Source organism: Microcaecilia unicolor, chromosome 13 (assembly GCF_901765095.1).
Source record: "Microcaecilia unicolor chromosome 13, aMicUni1.1, whole genome shotgun sequence".
Classification (NCBI taxonomy): domain Eukaryota; kingdom Metazoa; phylum Chordata; class Amphibia; order Gymnophiona; family Siphonopidae; genus Microcaecilia; species Microcaecilia unicolor.
Genome location: NC_044043.1, coordinates 25,046,530 through 25,059,318, shown reverse-complemented (window position 1 = coordinate 25,059,318; position 12,789 = coordinate 25,046,530).

Here is a 12,789-nt window from a genome sequence, read left to right as displayed (position 1 = left end):
AGGGAGAAACTGGATGCGTAGTAGGTCTTGTATTTAATTCATCTACAATTGGGAAGGTGTAGGTTAAGATAAGTTCGTGAAGAAATAGATCTGTTTCTAGCAGGGAGGTTAATCAATTCATTCATGTAGCCAGGGGATTCGCCGTGGATGATCTTGTGGATCATTGTGTTGATCTTAAAATGTATTTTTTCTTTGATGGGGAGCCAGTGAAGCTTTGCTTGAAGAGGTGATGCACTTTCGAATTTTGATTTGCCAAAAATAAGTCTGGCAGCCGTGTTCTGGGCAGTTTGGAGTCTCTTCAGTATTTGGGTTTTGCATCCTAAGAAAACACTGTTGCAGTAGTCGGCGTGGGTAATAACAGTAGACTGTATCAGATTCCGGAAAGTATTGAGTGGGAGATAAGGCTTCATTCGTTTCAATATCCACATCATATTAAACATTTTCTTTGTGGTGAGCTTAGCGTGGTTATCAAAAGATAAATGGCTGTCTATCGTTACTCCCAGTATCTTTAAGTTGTCAGATATGGGGAGTTTGACATCAGGGGTGTTGAGAGTAGTCGGGAGATAAGGGGAGTATTGGGAAGAGAGAACCAGACACTGCGTTTTTTCTTTATTTAATTTCATTTTAAAAGCATTAGCCCAGGAGGTTAGAGTGGTAATGGCAGTATTGATTTTGTCGTGGATTTCAGATAGATTGAATTTAAAGGGGATATATATGGTGACGTCATTGGCGTAAATGAAAGGATTTAGACCATGTTTGGTTAGTATTCTGGCCAAGGGGATCATCATAAGGTTGAAAAGTATCGGGGAGAGTGGAGATCCCTGTGGTACTCCACATTCTGATGACCATGGGGATGATAGATTTGTAGCTCCTTTGACTTGATAGGATCTGGTAGTATGTTGGAAAGAGGAATCCGAATTATACGTCATGCAAGGTTCCACGTTAGTACATAGTAACATAATAGATGATGGCAGAGAAAGATCTGTACGATCCATCCAGTCTGCCCAACAATTTATCTGCCATTTTCAGGGCACAGACTGTAGAAGTCTGCCCAGCACTAGCCCCACCTTCTAACCACTAGCCCCGCCTCCCAACCACCGGTGCTGCCACCCAATCTCTGCTAAGCTTCTGAGGATTGAATAATATTGTTATTGGGTCCCAGGCCTGACTTTGGTTCAGGATTTAAAATGAGATAAAAACTTATAGGCCTGTGTCTCTGACTTGAACTCCAGTGTTGAAACACTACAGAGCAAACAGAAAACCGCAAGGGTGGGGGTCTAACTGACAGAGTGGCATAGATGTGGCAATATGTTGGTAACAGATGTTCTTGAGAAGCAGAACAAAGATGGTTTCTCAGGAAGATGACCAGGTGTCACAGAAAGTGTTTTGAGGAAGATGTGGTCAAAAATGTAGAAATGAGGGGTCTTGCAAGAACATGGCTTGGTATTCCAGTAAGGGGCGGTCTTTTGCTAGCTTTTCCAATAAAATACTAACCACTTCATTACCATAGCCAATCAGTGTTAACTATGACATTAACACAGATCCAATCAGGTGTGCTTACTGTCATATTACCCATATCCTGAATGGACATATAAAAGTGAGTGTACTTCCTACTTTAAGCCAGAGAGGCGGCCACGGCTCTTTCCATGGGAAACCAATCTAGTGCATCTGAATTGGCAAATAACCCAATTGCTTTCTCATGAATAATTTTGAGTGGTAAAATATAACATAAAAGACTCAGGCCCAGAAAACACCTATATGTAGCTGGGGTAATATATTCCCATAACCAATTGATTGTACATGTTACTTGTATATTCTTTGGAGTCCCAGATATAAAAGTAATTTCATGTAGAAATATTCTGTAATAAACTTGAAAGCTAATTTCTCATATTCACTATTTCCTCTTGATTATTGTCTTCTCAATTACCTTGAGTGAGTGCACATCTCTGGTGATTTAGGAGTCTAGATATACGAGGGAAATATATAGAAGCACCCTAGGGTGATTTGTTCATCTCTGGCTAGTGGTATGACCACTGTCCAGGGGAGGATAAATACACCCTAAAAATATACAGGATCCATTCCTTCTGAACAGAATTCCTTTGTTTATCCCAAGCATTTTAGAATTCTGTTTCCATTTTCATCTCCACCACCTCCCGCGGGAGGGTATTCCAAGTATCTACCACTCTCTCTGTGAAAAAATACTTTCTGACATTTTTCTTGAGTCTGCCACCCTTCAACCTCATTTCATGTCCTTTAGTTCTACCGCCTTCCCATCTCCGAAAAAGGTCCGTTTGCGGATTAATACCTTTCAAATATTTGAACGTCTGTATCATTTCACCCCTGTTTCTCCTTTCCTCAAGGGTATACATGTTCAGGTCAGCAAGTCTCTCCTCATATGTCTTGTAACGCAAATCTCGTACCATTTTTGTAGCTTTTCTTTGCAAGCTTCAATTCTTTTTACATTCTTAGCAAGATACGGCCTCCAAAACTGAACACAATACTCCAGGTGGGACCTCACCAACGACTTATACAGGGGCATCAACACCTCCTTTCTTCTGCTGGTCACACCTCTCTCTATATATCCTAGCAACCTTCTAGCTACAGCCGCCGCCTTGTCACACTGTTTCGTCGCCTTCAAATCCTCAGATACTATCACCCCAAGATCCCTCTCCCCGTCAGAGCCGCCGAGAGGGGGGGCAAAATTCCCGGGCCCGGCGCAGGGGTCAAGCCACCGGCGCTGCAGTCCCCGGTCTCACCTGCCTGCCTCCTCGGCTCCGGGCCCCCTTCATTCAAAGCGGCAGTCGCAGATCGCGTCTCTTCTGGCCTTCCCTCCCTGTGTCCCGCCCTCGCGGAAACCAGAAGTTACATCAGACGAGTCGCTGGACATGGGTGGCTGGAGGGGAGGCAGGGGAGAGAGGAGGGTTGCTGGACATGGGAGGAGGGGGGTGCCTGGCACACATTCTCATTCTCACACACACACACACACACACACACACACTCTCTCTCTCTCACACATACACACTCATACCCAGTCTCACTCTCTCTCTCTGTCACACACACACACTCGCACATTCACTCTCTCTCTCTCTCACACTCACTCTCACACACACTCTTCTCAAGCATACACACTCCGAGGAAAACCTTGCTAGCGCCCGTTTCATTTCTGTCAGAAATGGGCCTGATTTACTAGTTATTCAATAATTATTATTAGTCCATATAGTATTTATATAATTTTTACTGTAATAAGTTTCATATTAAATTTTAACTTTTGGAGAGCCCTTCTAATTGTTTCTACTCCCTCAAGGGTATCCACTCTATTGGCTATCTTCGTGTCATCCACAAAAAGGCAAACCTTTCCTTCCAACCCTTCAGCAATATCTCTCACAAATATATTAAACAGAATAGGCCCCAGCACCGACCTCTGAGGAACTCCACTGCTCACCTTCCTTTCCAACGAGCGGATTCCATTTACCACCACCCTCTGCCACCTGTCGGTCAACCAGTTTCTTATCCAGTTCACCACTTTCGGTCCTAAGTTCAACCCTTTCAGCTTATTCACGAGTCTTCTGTGGGGGACCGTATCAAAGGCTTTGCTGAAGTCCAAGTAGATTACATCTAGCGCATGTCCCTCATCCAGTTCTTTGGTTACCCAGTCAAAAAAGTCAATAAGATTCGTTTGGCAGGATTTTCCTTTGGTAAAGCCATGTTGCCTCGGGTCCTGTAATCCGTTGGCTTCTAGAGAGTTAACTCTTCTTTTTTTCAGCAGTGACTTTGTTATTTTTCCTATCACCGATGTGAGACTTACCGGTCTGTAGTTTCCCACTGCTTCCCTGTCTCCACTTTTGTGAAGAGGGACCGCATCCATTTGTCTCCAATCTCGTAGAACCTCTGCCGTCTCAAAAGATCTATTAAATAAATTTTTAAGAGGTCCCTCCAGGACCTCTCTGAGCTCCCTTAGTATCCTGGGATGTATCCCATCCGGCCCTATAGCTTTGTCTACTTTCAGATTCTCCAGCTGTTTATAAACTCTTTCTTCCGTAAATGGCACAGTTTCCACTCCATTCCCAGATATTCCTCGGCAGCCAACCACGGTCCTTCACCAGGATTTTCCTCTGTGAACACTAAGGAGAAGTAATTGTTTAGCACATTCACTTTATCCTCCTCACTCTCCACATAGCCATTCTCATTATCTTTCAGTCTTGTAATTCCATTCCTATCTTTTCTCTTCAATATATCTGGAAAAGGTCGTCACCTCTTTTTACATCTTTAGCCATTTTTGCTTCTGCTTGTGCTTTCTCTAGGCATATTTCCCTCTTCACTTCTTTGAGTTTAATCCAATAATCTTTTCTGTGATCCTCTTGTTGTGTTCTTTTGTATTTCTTTAACAAAGCCTCTTTTGCTCCTATTTTTTCAGCTACTTGTTTGGAGAACCATATAGGCTTTATCTTTATAAAGCCATACTTATAGCAGCCTTTAGCTTTGACCACTGATTTTCTACTTCTCCTACGCCTTCCCACGCCACCAGCTACTTCTTCAGGTATTGCCTCATTTTATCAAAATCATTATGTCTGAAATCCAGTTTTATGCGTCCACACACCGCCTTTGCCCTTGTATCAAACCATATTGTATGATGATCAGTATTACATAGGTGGGCATCTACCCGGATATTGGAAACACTTCTTCCTTTCGTGAGCACAAGATCCAACATCGTCCCCTTCCGTGGCTTCTGTCACCATTTTTCTGAGTAAGGCACTTTGACATGCGACCACAATCTCCCTACTTCTATCCGATTCTGCAGACAGGATGTTCCAATCCACATCAGACAAGTTGAAATCTCCCAACAGTAGCACCTCTCCTTTCATACAAATCTTCTTAATATCTTCTATTGGATCCTTGTCTAGCTTCTCCGTTTGTGTCGGAGGTCTGTAGATAACCCCCGTGTCGATACAGGTTCCATATTCTCTTTCCACAACGATCCATACATCTTCTTCCTTTCCCTAGGTTCCCTGCATTTACTACTACTACTTAACATTTCTAGAGCACTACTAGGGTTACACAGCGCTGTACAGTTTAACAAAGAAGGACAGTCCCTGCTCGAAGGAGCTTACAATCTAAAGGACGAAATGTCAAGTTGGGGCAGTCAAGATTTTCTGAATAGAGGTGTAGTGGTTAGGTGCCAAAGGCGACATTGAAGAGGTGGGCTTTGAGCAAGGATTTGAAGATGGGCAGGGAGGGGGACTGGCGTATTTCAGCCTCTCTGATGTCTCTCACATACAGTGCAACGCCTCCACTTCTTCGGTCCTCTCTATTCTTCCTAAAAAGGTTATAGCCCGGTATCCCATTCATGGGAATCATTGAACCATTGAGTAGAGTTAGATTCAACACTTACTCTGAATCCCCAAATCCAAGCAACCTTCAAGAGCTGCTTCTACTATTTGCTACAGCTACGCTGCCTCTCTCCTTACATCGAGAAGGTAGATCTTATCCCAGTTGTGCATGCCATGATACCATCAAGACTGGATTACTGCAATGCACTATACAATGGTCTGACTGCAAAGTGCCTGCACCAGCTCCAGTTGATTCAGAATGCAGCAGCAAGACTCAGAGAAGGTTGCAAGTGACGTGACCACATCACACCATTTTTGCAAAAATCTTCATTGGCTACCAGTACAGTACAGGGCTAAATTTAAAACTCTATGTCTGATCTTCAAGACCCTTAAAAGAAATGGCCCTGAGTATGTGAAAAATAGGATGGTCCTCTACACACCGCCAAGGACACTAAGGTCCTCTCAAGGACTGTCAGTAGCCACATCCTCTCCAAAAGACATTATTCGATGTGATGCCCGCAAGCAAACCTTCTCTGGAGTAGTCCCCACACTAGAATGCACTGCTGAAAGGCTCTGCTTAACACAAGACTATCTCTACTCAGGAAGCAGGTGAAAGCTTGGCTCTTCAACCAGGCCTTTAACGGAAGAATTAACTAACTTGCTAGTCTCTCTGACATACACAACGAGTGACACAGGCTGCACATACTGCAGCAGGACATGTTTATTCACTCCTACCCTAGCTGAGATAATATTTAACCATCTCTATGAGCATATGTGCAACTTTCTTTAAATTAGACCCTTTACTTTCTAACTCTTACTGTCTTACCTCTCTAGATGTTCCATCTTTCCTTTACCCTTCACTATCAATTAAATTGTTCTATTATGTATTGTGTTGACATTGTTATTGTTATTTGAATACTAGTAAATCAGACCCGTTTCTGACAGAAATGAAATGGGCGCTAGCAAGGTTTTCCTCGGAGTGTGTATGCTTGAGAGAGTGTGAGAGAGTGAGTGTGCGAGAGTGAATGTGTGAGTGTGTGTGTGAGAGAGAGAGAGTGAGACTGGGTGTGAGTGTGTGAGAGAGAGAGAGAGAGTGTGCCAGGGCCCCCCCTCCCTCGTCCAGCAACTCTCCTCTCTCCTCTGCCCCTTCTCCAGCCACCCATGTCCAACGACTCTCCTCTCTCCCCTGCCCTCCTCCAGCCACCCATGTCCAGCGACCCTCCTCTCCCCCTGCCCCCCCTCCAGCCACCCATGTCCAGCGACTCTCCTCTCCCCTGCCCCCCTCCAGCTACCCATGTCCAGCGACCCTCCTCTCTCCCCTGCCCCCCTCCAGCCACCCAAGTCCAGCGACTCTCCTTTTTCCCTTGCCCCCCTTCCAGCCACCCATGTCCAGCGACTCTCCTCTCTCCCCTGCCCCCCCTCCAGCCACCCATGTCCAGCGACTCTCCTTTTTTCCCTTGCCCCCCCCCAGCCACCCATGTCCAGCGACTCTCCTCTCTCCCCTGCCCCCCTGGATATGGGTGGCTGGAGGGGGTGGGGGCAGGGGAGAGAGGAATTGTAAAAATCATCTTTATTTACGAAGTCGGTTTTACGGCGGCCGACAGCAGTAGCGGTAACAGGCTTGCAGGCTCGGCCCTTCTCTCTCTCTCAGCTCTGGTCCCGCCCTCATTTTGTGTTTCTGCAAGGGCGGGACCAGAGCTGTGAGAGAAGGGTCGAGGGTGCATGCCTGTTACAGCTGCTGCTGTCGGCCGCCGTAAACCCAACTTCGTAAGTGAAGTTGATTTTTAAAATGTGGCGGTAGGGGGCCTTGAACTGGGAGGGAGGAAGGGAGGGACGACGACACCCTCATGTGTGTGCCATCGCGTTCCGTTGCTTGGCAACTCTGCAGCGTTCCCTTCCAGTGATTGGTCTTTACGAACACGGAAGTATGTGATGTCATTTCAGGAGATGGATACAGCAGGAGCATGAATGCTTCAAGGCTTCACTTTCTCGGCTTCAGAACATTTTATTATATTGGATTTTTACTGCTGTAATTGCCTATTGCTCATGTTTGATCTATTTTTACTGTATACCACCTTCAGTGAATTCCTTCAAGAAGGCGGTAAATAAATCCTAATAAATAAAAAATAGTATTTCATTTTTATTGTTATACTTAGTTCAATAGTTTGTTTTAGTTGAGTGTAACTTTTCTTTCCTATCAATTAATGGCGTTCCTTTAATTTAATTTTATTTCTACTCTATTTTCTTGTATTTTATTTGCCTATTATAGTATTGTAAACCATTTTGACCTTGCCTGAAGTAAAAGCAGTATATCAAGCTTTAATAAACATAAACATAATATTATTTTCAATCTGAAGAACCTCTCTAGTATCAAGATAGAAAGATTTCCATGGAAGAGAATCAAAATTGCCAAACCAAACTATTTTTGTTTTTTGTTAAGCTTCATAAAGTTTGTTTGGCTCAAAGATTTCTTTTTAATAATTCTATAGTTTTATCAAACGTCATGTGTAGGACATAAAAGGAAGATATCTGCATAAGATAAAACTAAAAGTACAAAATTTGTCAACGAAACTCCTAAAGATTTTGTATAAATGTTAAACAAGGATGAGAGTGGTAAGCCTTGTGACACACCACATCGAGGCCGCTAAGAAGATGAAATGACCTGACCCCCACCCCTCTTCCCCAGACCTTAAAACACCTGTCCTAAAACCATCTCACTAAGGGCCAAATGCACAAAGCTTAATGTGCTTGGAATGTTTGCTTTAGACCATGTCTTAAGGAAACATTATTTAGTGTATAATTCACAAAGGGGTTCTGTAGCAGCTACCAACAACGCTATGCAAATACATTACAACAAGCTCATTAGTATTAAAATGAAAAATGCAAAATTTTACAGCAGGTCTGAACCTGTCCTTATGGGAAGCAGACTGCTCCCCACGATAGGTGCTCAGTCAGTGCCTGACCTGACCTGACCCGACCCACCCCAAGACCATTAAAAACATCTCTGGGATATCATGTGGTATAGGGAGTCAGGAGGTCCACTGGGCATTAGGAGGTGGTGGGGGAGGGGGGATGAGCGGTCCTCCAGATCACTCCCAAGCAAAAAAAAACCCTGGTGGTCCAGTAGACCCCCTTCTCGAGTCCCTCAGCTACCAAATGTCCATGTTTGTCTAGTGATCCCCTCTCCTCCACATACCTCTAGAGTCAGTGGCAGGAGCAATGCCTCCTCCCACTGCACTGGGCAAGGGCTGGGCTCTGCCAGAAGGGAGGGTTCAGAGGCAGGAAGCATTGCTCTTGCCTCCAAATCTAGAGGGGAGGGTGTCACAAGACCACTATGGAGGTTCTTGGTAGTGGAGGGGCTCGAGCCGGGGGTCCACTGAAAGGAGAGGGGGTCTGCTAGACTCCAGTGGACCCCTTGTCGAGCCCCCTCCCCACGAAACTTCGTGGTGGTCTAATGTCAGTTGTATTTATAGCAGTGTCAATTGCATTTGACAGCTTCCTAAAAGAAAAGTCCATAAGCGTGGTCTTGGGGGTAAATCCATTGCTTATTTCTAGGATAACCACCATAAAATGTATTCTACTGTTTTGGGATCTTGCCAGGTACTTCTAACCTAGGTTGGCCACTGTTGGAAACAGGATGCTGGGCTTGATGGAACTTTGGTCTATTCCATTGATCGATGCACAAAGGGCGCATCTCATTTGTACGCCATCCCCTTTGTTCATCGGTCGCTATTTGTAATTCTTTACGTTTTCTCACAGCAGTCATATATTAATGGCTACCTTTGTGCATCTGGCCCTAAGTCTATAAGTGAATGATCTATTGCAAAATTTCAGCCGAAATATCAAATGGCAAAAAAATGGTCTGCATTTCCTTACTCAGGGCTAGATGCACAAAGTTTACCCTGCCTGCAGTATTTGCTTGAGAAAGGTTATAGCCTGTCTAAAGCAAACATTATTTAGCGTGTAATGCACAAAGTTCTGCGTTCCTTTTACCATTCTCTGTAGCAGCTACCGACAACTCTATACAATGCATTACAGCAAGCTCATTAGTATTAAAATGAGCATTCCAAGCAATGTACAGACATTTCTGTGCACGGAGCGCTTACCTTTAAAGTGCAAAATTTTACTGTAGGTCTGGAGCTATCCTTATGGAGAGTGGTCTACTTGCACTGTATAGTGGCAGCAGACTACTCCCGATAAGGTAGGCACTCAGTGCACAGACCCCCCAACCCGCCCCCCCATGACCTTAAAAAAACCCCGACTCCGTCCTTGGTGGTCTGGTGCCCCCCCCCCCCCCAAAAAAAAAGATCTCAGGGCTGGGCTAGATTCCCTGGTGGCCACTAATAGCCCTGGTGATCTAGTGGGATTCCACCCCTCCCACCTTGATGCACCGGGCAGGGGCTGGGCTCCAGAAGGGTCTGGAGGGGTGGAATCCCACTAGATCATTAAGGCTATTAGTGGCCACCAGGGGCTGCTGGGTTGGGAGGGGGTTCCACCACAGAGATGTCTTTTTAAGGGGGTGTCCACTGAACCACCAGGGGATCGGGAGGGCCACTGGGTCAGGTGAGGGTGTTGGGAGGTCCTCCAGATCTCTTGACCACCAGGAATGGACAGTTCTTCTGTTTATGCACTGGCTGATGCACAAAGCAACAAGTCCAGCAGCAAGTGCTAGGTACCTGAGTTGCAAATAGTGACCAATGTACAAAGGGATTTCTGTGCATCTCATTTGCACATCATCCCCTCTGTGCATTAGCTGCTGTTTGCGACTCGGTAAGTTCTCCTGCGGCTGCCATATTTAACGGCAACCTCTGTACACCGGCCCCCTCAGTGCCCTCTTAATTTCTAGGGACAGGATCAATAACAAAGATTCTGTGCTAATCTATGTTGCAAAAAAATGCAAAATATAAAGTCAGAGAGCAGTTGATAAACCACAAACTCCAATAAGTAGGCAAGCCAGGGAATTCCTGCTACTGAGATAACACCCCTATACCAAAATCAGCAATCATATCAGGGAATAAACTTTCCTGTAAAGATTTCTTCGAGAGGTTTTTCAGCACTGACTAAAAAGAGTCTGCACTAGCTCCAATTTATTCTGAACGCTACAGCAAGACTAATAGAAGGTTGTAAGTGATATGACTGCATCACACCATTTTTTCAAAACTTTCACTGGCTACCAGTCCAATATAGGGCTACATTTCAAAGTCTTCAAGGCCCTTAGAGGAAATGGCAGGAGTACTTGAAGAATAGGATCTCTCTCTACACACCACACCTCGAAGGTCACTACATAGTAACATAGTAGATGACGGCAGAAAAAGACCATCCCAGTCCATCCAGTCTGCCCAACAAGATAAGGCCTGCACACTAAGGTCCTCCTAAGAAGTATCCTTAAACACACAATCTCCAAAGGACATCACACGATGTGAAACCTACCAGTCAGCCTTCTCCAGAGTAGACCCCATACTCTGGAATGCACTCCCTGAAAGGCTTTACTCAACACAAGACTATTTCTACTTCAGGAAAGCTTGGCTCTTCAGCCAGGCCTTTAATGGAAGAAAGAGTGACAGGAGTGCAGGACATAAGAACAAAGAACATAAAAACATAAGCTTGCCATACTTGAAGCCCAGAATTCTATTTCCGATGGTGGCCAATCCAGGTCACAAGTACCTGGCAAAATCCCAAAACAGTAGAATACATTTTATGGTGCTTATCCTAGAAATAAGTACTGGATTTTCCCAAGTCCATCTTAATAATGACTTATAGACTTTTCTTTTAGGAAATTATCCAAACCTTTTTTAAACCCTACTAAGCTAATTGCTTTTACCACATTCTCTGGCAATGCATTCCAGAATTTAATCTCTGAGGCAAAGAATTAATTTAATCTCTCCACTATGTCTTTGTCTTCCCAGAGTGCCTCTTTAACAACCCCTCGGTCATCTAGCAGTTCAACTGATTCTTTTCTGGGTTTTTAATTTACTTTAAAAAGTTTTTACTATGTGTTTTTGCCTCCAATGCATTCTTTTTTTCAAAGTCCCTCTTTGCCTTCCTTATCAGCGCTTTACATTTGACTTGCTATTCCTTATGTTGTTTCTTACTGTTTTCAGTCAGATCCTTCTTTCATTTTCTGAAGGATTTTCTTTTAGCTCTAATAGCTTCCTTCACGTCACTTTTTAACCCCAATCCCCTTCTCCTCTCTGAGCTCCCTAATCCCCTTCTCCCTTCACAGCACGCAGGGCAGACGCGAAGCGCTGCCTGCATGGATTTGAAAAAAAAAAAGGCAGGGTGGTAGCAGAAGACGGAGCACCCCCCCCCCCACCCGCTGGCACCCGGGGCGGACCGCCCCGCTCTTGCTACGCCACTGATTTGTGCATCTGCTGTCTAGCATTTTGGAAGATGGAAATGAGAAAATAATTAAATTTTGTTGTTTATTTATTTATTTATTGCATTTGTATCCCACATTTTCCCACCTATTTGCAGGCTCAATGTGGCTTACATAGTACCGTGGTGGCGAGAGCCAATTCCGGTATGAGAAATACAGAGTGGTAGTTGTTTTAAAGTACACGAGTTAAGAATGAATTAAGTGGTTAAAAGGAGAAATTAAGTGTCCTAGTTTGGTAGAAGTTTCGTTGTGTTGCATATTTCGGGTATTTAGGTTGGATCGTTATAGTATGCCTTCTTGAATAAATTGGCCTTTAATGATTTCCGAAAGATTGTTGTGTCATGCATTGATTTCAAGACGTTTGGTAATGCATTCCATAGTTGTGTGCTTATATAGGAGAAGCTGGTTGCGTATGTTGATTTGTATTTTAGACCTTTGCAGCTTGGGTAGTGGAGATTTAGCTACTTGCATGCTGAACTTTTTGAGTTTCTGGTTGGTAGATCTGCTAGGTCTGCCATGTAGGTTGGAGTCTCGCCGTGGATAATTTTGTGGACCAGGGTGCAGATTTTGAATGCAATTCATTCTTTGATTGGGAGCCAATGCAGTTTTTCATGTAGGGGTTTAGATGCTTTCATATTTCGTTTTTCCAAATATGAGTCTGGCTGCGGTGTTTTGGGCAGTTTGAAGTTTCCTCTTAATTTGTTCTTTGCATCCGTCGTAGATTGCGTTGCAGTAATCTAGTTGACTTAACACCAGTGATTGTTCCAATCTGCGGAATATTTCCCTTGGGAAGAATGGTTTTATTCGTTTAAGTTTCCACATTGAGTGGAACATTTTCTTTGCTGTATTTTTCGCCTGGCTTTCTAGTGTTTCTAGTGTTTCGGTCGATGGTGACACCGAGTATTTTCAGGCTGTCTGAGACAGGTAGAGTGTAGTCTGGGGTGTTTATACAAGTTGGTTTGTTCGTATTGTATTGTGATGAGAGTATGAGACAGTGTGTTTTTTCTGCGTTGAGTTTTAGTTGAAATGCATCCGCCCATGAGTTCATGATTTGAAGGCTGAGTTTGATTTTGTTTGTGATTTCTG